This window comes from Setaria viridis, chromosome 8 (genome assembly GCF_005286985.2).
Source record: "Setaria viridis chromosome 8, Setaria_viridis_v4.0, whole genome shotgun sequence".
Lineage (NCBI taxonomy): Eukaryota > Viridiplantae > Streptophyta > Magnoliopsida > Poales > Poaceae > Setaria > Setaria viridis.
Genome location: NC_048270.2, coordinates 4,877,592 through 4,884,373, shown reverse-complemented (window position 1 = coordinate 4,884,373; position 6,782 = coordinate 4,877,592). Strand labels below are relative to the sequence as shown.

At 45.9% G+C, this 6,782-nt stretch overlaps 1 long non-coding RNA gene across 1 annotated transcript; it reads left to right on the top strand.

The window, feature by feature from the left end:
• The first annotated feature begins 4,374 nt into the window (after positions 1 to 4,374).
• LOC117834021 (uncharacterized) lies at positions 4,375 to 6,570 on the top strand. The gene is made up of 2 exons (XR_004635674.2): positions 4,375 to 5,227; positions 5,308 to 6,570. It is a non-coding gene; the product is annotated as an uncharacterized lncRNA (long non-coding RNA).
• Positions 6,571 to 6,782: the final 212 nt, after the last annotated feature.

Sequence of the window (6,782 nt, the reverse complement as noted above, 5' to 3'; positions counted from 1 at the left end):
ATTAATGTCAGCAAACAAATGATGAGTCACCTGCAGAGCAGGTAATTAGTAGTAACAACTACCGGAATGCCCAGATTTGTTGAAATTAATGTCAGCAAACAAATGATGAGTCACCATTACCTGCAGAGCAGGTAATTAGTATGTGGCAGAACCCCTAAATTAACTTGGTTAAAGCACACTTAAATCACCTAACACGCGATCATGTACTTTAAACAAGTCAACTCGGTCGTCCGTCGGATTTCTTCCGATAAAACCACGTAACGCAGGATCGAGAAAGCAAAACTCACACGATGGTGAGGGGTTACAGAGATTACAACAGTCTATCCAGATTAAACAAAGTGCATCGATTTATTACAACATAAAGTTTAGAAATTCAAACATAGTTTGTAGAGTGTTCAAGCAGCGGAAATAAAACGAACGGAAACTAAACGTCGATGCACGATATCATGAAGAAGTCGATCATGACATCACTAACCCCTGTCCTCGCCGTCCGAGGAGGGATCCCACTCGACCGTCCAACCTGGAGGGAGCTGGGTAGACCAAGCAGAACTAGCAGCGAACTCAGGAACATCATCCTCACCTGAAAAGAGGTGCCACAAACAAGGCTGAGCAACTATGCTCAACAAGACTTAACCGACCTGTGGTACTAATCCACTAACACCTAGACATGCAAGCTTTTTGGCGCTGGGTTTTGTTTTGCCAAAAGCGACTAGTGTAGGTCCTTACTTTCAACATTTTAGCCACCAGTTCTACTGTTGTTTATCATTCTAAGTTAGCAACTATACTAAACAAGCATAGTTTTCCAAGCAATTAATAACAAGTAACAATATTATATCATCATCATCTTTCATTCTTACTCAGCGTAGCATAGCGATTAAGTAGTCCCAAACTGTGAGAGGTAGACGAATCGATTCAAAATTATTAACCATACATGGCGAACCTAATCCCACGACATCCGCGCACCACGAAGGATCGCTTCACTTGTCAGCCATCCCCATTGATCCCTAGGTACGTGCCAGGTCCAAACTTCCTTTAGCATGCAATGCTCCACAGTCCCGGTCTCTACCGTACTATGACCGCCATTGCACCCACATGATGCACCATGGGAATGACGTTCCAAGGACAGCAGGGGTATAAGCCACGTCCCAGTTCAATCAGGTACTAGGCTTCCCCATCCCATACTAGGTATGAGATTAGTACTTTCAAACACTTAATCACGAACACCATCACCTTTCGACCTTAGTCCAATTTCAAGTAGACAGACGGGGCAAACCACCGAGTACCTACATAAGCCCGGCCCTGTCCATCATTCTTATAGTTGCAACGAAAAGAAAATCATTCAACTCCTATAACTCGCGAGTTACAGGAAATCACTGACTTTTACCGAGTCCTATTTAGCATTTGAACTACTCGACTTCTTATACTAGTGTTCAGATCAAGGGGCACTATATTCATGCATCTATGGTTTCAATCAATTCCTAGAAAAGTAAATGCACAATCAAAACAACCAATATATTGCAAGTATTTAAACATAGGAATTTATGCTCCGGAGCTTGCCTTCACACTCGGAGTTAGCGAACTGGTCCTCGACTTGCTTTGGCACGGGCTCGACTCCGGCGTGGTGCAGATCCGCTACGGCTTCCTCTTCGAGCGTCAGGTGCAGCTCGTACGTACCGTCGGTGATGTTAACTTCTACATGAAATGCATGTGCAAATGATTCAACGTGCAAAACCAATAGTCTGAAAGGCATTTCATATATTATTCCTTTTTATCTTTCTCTAAAAAGGAAAGCAGTTTTCATTAACTTTCAAACCAAGTCTCATAATTTTCTTGTGAACTACACCTCATTCCTGAATTATGCCAAGTGGTTTCATATTTTTATCATCTCTAAATTTATCATTATGCAAAAAGAAAAATCTACCTGCAGATTTCAATTAATAAACTAAAATAGTGACTTAAAAGTCTATGCTAGGCTCTAAACCAGTTTTCTAAGCTTCTAATCTTTGAAACAAACACTTGAGAGTTGGATTCATCTTTTTATCATTTTTTCTTGGATTTATGATGATTTAAACTAGCTTAAACAAGGATTAAATCATATAACATTAATTCTGATAGAGACATGTGTAAACTTATTTTTATATGAAACTACACAGAATATTGAGTCTAACAAAATTTATCTTGTATTTTTAGCATTTTTCTACACTTTTCTATGCCTTTTTAAACTTTCAGCCTTTTTAGATCTAGGAAAAAAAAGAAAAACGAGGCAATCTTCCAACCTAGCCCTCAAGTCTATGGGTTAAATGCGTAGAGGCCCTTGGATCTTGCGCCTACACCCCTGGACAAAAACCCACCTCAAACATAAATCCCGCAACTTTCCCCGTAACCCCCTAACTTTCTTTTCCACTTGCAACTAGACCCCTAGCCTTCTTCTTCCTCTGGAACCGAACGCACAGCACAGCAGAACAGACAGGCTTGGCCGGCGTTCGGGATTGGGCCAGCGGCGGTAGGGGGAGGGCAGCGGGGCGGCTTAGGGGAGAGGAGGGGCTGCGCAGCAGGGCCAACAGCTCGCAGAAGCAGGTCCAGAGACGCGGATCGGGGCGACGCAGAAGGGGCTCCGCGGGTGGCGAGGAACACCGTCGACATGAGCGGGAACGAGCGTGGAAAGTTGACCCAAGAGGAAATCGAGCGCGAGCATGATGATCAGTGTCTTACTGCGGTTTCGTTTGAGTGGTTGGTTGACGACGAGGATGACTAGAAGATGGTGTTCCGCGGTGAGGCAGTGGGGGTGGCAGGTGGAGTTCCTGGAGTTGGGAAAAGTGGGATTCCGGGTGATGGGGTGGATGGCAGGAGACAAGGAGTATCCAAGGCTATGGCTGAGGAAGTAGAGGAGCCTTAGGTGCGGGCTATTAGAGAGAGGTGGAGGGAGCTGGTCGGATTTCACCGGGGAACTAGAACCTCTCGAGCTGGTGGTTTGGGGCAAGAACTTTCTGTTGGAGGGCACTGGGGCTTGGAAAAGGAGGCAGGAGGCTCGAGGAGGGTGGTTTGAAGGATGGGGCGCTGGTACGTTGCTGCGGGGTGGATCGGCCATGGCGGGCGCCATTGGTGGGCAGGGGAGGTGACTTGGCGGGTGCGCGTGCAGGCGGGCGCTGCAGGCGAAGCAGGCGTGCACGGGTGAACGGCACCATCAGGGCGCTGCAGGCGAGGCCGAGGAGCTGCTGCGTCTTGTCTCGGGCGTGCGTTGGCGGGCACGGCGGCGGTGGCGTGCCAGAGTGTCGTAGGGTGCGCGCGGATATAGCAGCGGCAGGGGGCGACTCGACGGGGCAGCGACGAGGAGCACGTGCCACGGGGCAGCCGGCGAGGGGAGCGCGGCGCACGCGTGCTCGGCGCGAGCTCTGGTGCGGGATTTGCGGGATCGGACGATAGGGCAATCTTTGAGCGCGATCTTCTCCAGATTTTTGAACTGCACAACCCCTACTCCCTTTACAAAAGTTGTAGGCCTAGGATCTAAGTTCAATTCTTGTAATTGTCTTGATTTCAAATTTGAAGCTGAATTGAAGATAAAACGCTTCAAAGTTTGGCAAAATCCGAAACTTTCAGACTTGAACACTTCAGCCATTTTTTACAGTGTTGACCATTTTAGCTGCATTTGACCTCGTTTTTGAAAACCTTTTGTGCAGATTTTGGCCTAAGTCCAAAAATTAAAGTTGTTAAAAACTCGTAGCACTAAAACTTTTATAAAAGGTTTGTCATGAGATTACATTCGAAAATGTGAGAAAAAGGGCTCCAAAGTTCTGACTTTATTTGATCTGCAGCTTTCGGTCCAGATTTGTAATTTGAGATTTTGACCCTTTTCTGATCAGTTTCAAGCAAAAAGCTAATTACAAAAGTTGTTAGAATTTGTGAGTTATACAACTCTTAGTTGGGCAGTTTTTTAAGTTCTTAAGCAAAAATTTGAGTTATGGCTTGAACACGTGCTTAGCTTGTGAGGGGCAAAAGGTGTCATTTTACTTGGGTGCAAAGCTGTTCATTGGTTCCATTAAGCTCTAATGACTTCACTTAAGCTCAAAGAAGGTAAATTTTGGCTCATTTGCTACATAGTAGTAACAACTACCGGAATGCCCAGGTTTGTCGTGTGTCCACGGTACACAGCGAAGCCCAAAAACACTAGGCAAAAGCGTACACGGTGACGGCAAAAGTTTCTTTTCCGAGTGTTTTTTATCAGGCACTCACGTGCCTTGGCCGCGCAGCCGCCTGCTACCACTAGGCCGCTACTACGCCCACCACCACAACGCCCGCCACTACGCCCGCCACCACGCCCGCCACCACCACACCGCCCACTGCTTGCCTGGCCCGTCGCCGCCACCACCACCTGTGCAAAAAAAAGAGGAAGGAGGAGGGAGATAGGGGGAGAGGGAGGCACTGTACCACAACACTTAATTAGCGACTGTTGGTAGTCGGTGAAAGATGAATATTAGCGTTGGAATATTAGGGCACAAGTTAGCATCAAACTATTGGTCGGCACAAGATGGGTATTTATTTTGGTGTATATGGGCAGAAGATGGGTCGCTATCTCTGTTTAATATGGACTTTGCCATCCGTCGGCATAGCTGTGGGCCGAAAATCAGATGCGGGAGGCCCAAAAGCGGCGCCAGCCTAATAACTATTTCCTCATCCTCACTGGGAACCCTAGCTCGCCGCTTCCATTGCTCAGCCGCTCGCGCGTGTCGTACCACCGCCGCGCCGGTCACCATTCCCCATCTGTGCCCTTCCCAACATCCCACCGTGCCGCCGTTCCCCATCTCCATGACCTTCCCAGCCTAGATTGTCGCATCCCATAGCTCCTCCTTCCATCCCAAGTCCCAAGCGCCGCATCCAGCACGGGGACAGCCTCCCCTTTGGCCATGGCGACGCCTCACCTGACCCCGCAGATCCGCAGGTTCAGATCCATGAATCCCCGAGGAGGAAGGATGTCGCTTGTGGTGGCAGCGACCTCCAGACCGCTTGCCCATGAACCAGGAAGGGCATGGAGGGGTCGTGCCCTACTGCTGGCAGCGGCGGGCCCCTGCTGTTCTTGGAGCGGTAAGTGCCTGGCTGGAGCCCTCGAGGAGCGAGCTCGCTAGCAGCAACAGGATTTGGCAGCGACCCGGTGGCTCCATCAGCGAGCTTCGGCTCCAGGACTCCGCCCAGAACTGGATCGACCTCTAGGACTCCAGGTCCTGCCATCCTGGTACTTGATTCTTCCTCCTCTGTTTAATTCATGCTCTGCTCTGTTCGATTGAGTTCTGTTCTATGCTACCTTTACTGCAGCAGGTGCTGGTGCCTAATTTGTGCTATGCTCTGTTCGATTAGTGCTCTGTTCTATGCTACCCCTACTGCAGCTGCTGGAACAATGGTATGATTCTGTGTTCTCTGATCTGTTCAATTAGTACAGCTGCAGCACTTTATATCATGAATGAGATGACACTCCAATGTTACGCTATATATTATTTCTTGGCGACTTATTCTCTTCTGTTTCGTCTCTCATGTAGAGGCTTAGATGTTTGGCATAATCTACTGATTTCACACTGATATATTCAGGATTGGTTCCTAGGCGGTAGTAGTAGAAGTTTCAGACATAGTCTTAAGAAAAGAAGTGCTTTCTGAACATGCTTTTATCATGAAACCTGAGTTATGAGACTTTTATCAAGAAAAATCACTTACAATTGCTCATGTAATCTGAAATGCTTAGCATCTCGATATTGCCTGCTGATTTTCTATGCATTTTGGCTTTAGATATTAGGAAATGAAAATTTCAGTAGTGCTTCCTTGGATATACTGTGTGCTGCTGCTAGTAATGCTAAGAAATTACCAAGTGACTGGGTACTGCAAGTATTTTATTCTGAATTGTACTTTCGACACAACTTAGAGTAGAAATTTGCAAGCTTAAGATGTCTGCAACGGTCATAGAAATTAGAAAGCTTTTGTGCCTATTAAATTATTGGGGTGGTAGATGTAGAACTGTGACTGCAAAAACAGGAGCACCAGTGCTAAGTTCTTCTATAGAAAAGATTCACTGCAGTGTATATATGATTTCTGAAAAAAAACACTCAGAGGACTGCTGGCCTTAATTTTGGGATATAGCTAAATGTAAATATGGGGTGAAGGAACTTGAGTAGTGTGCTATATCATTTTGTTCACACTTGTTTATACAAATGTAGAGACCATTGTATTATTATCCTCAAAGATGCTTATATTTTGCATACTTGATTAGATTTTATGCATTGAGGACCGAGGTTTGCAGGATTTCACTTATTGCATGCCAACTTTGAGTTTCATGAACTTTAAAGAGGTGCTAGGCAGGATCTTGTCAACAACAAGTGGATCAAAGTGTTGATCCAGTTATTGATTTGTTCTGAACTACCTGCATATGTCTTTATCATTTTGGAGGCAAACAATCCATATATGTCTACCTGCAGTTTAACTAGGACATGTAGAATTTGATGTTATATATGAGCCTATCTCCGAATGTTAGCTACTCTGTTGTTATGACTTATGAGCCTACATGAATGAACGAAAGTTTGTCTTTGTTAACGTGCTACTTTGTGATGAATGTCTGTACATGAACACTAGATTAATCTTGATTTTACTTTTTTTTAATCCATCTAAATGGTCCCGTTGAAACATCGGTTGGTAAAAACTCATGGGCTTGTCAAATTGTTGGTCGGAAAAAATGTGTGGGTCGGTATAGATTTATCCCGACGCCACTTCCAACGACTAATAGTTAGGGTCGGGATAACTCTATA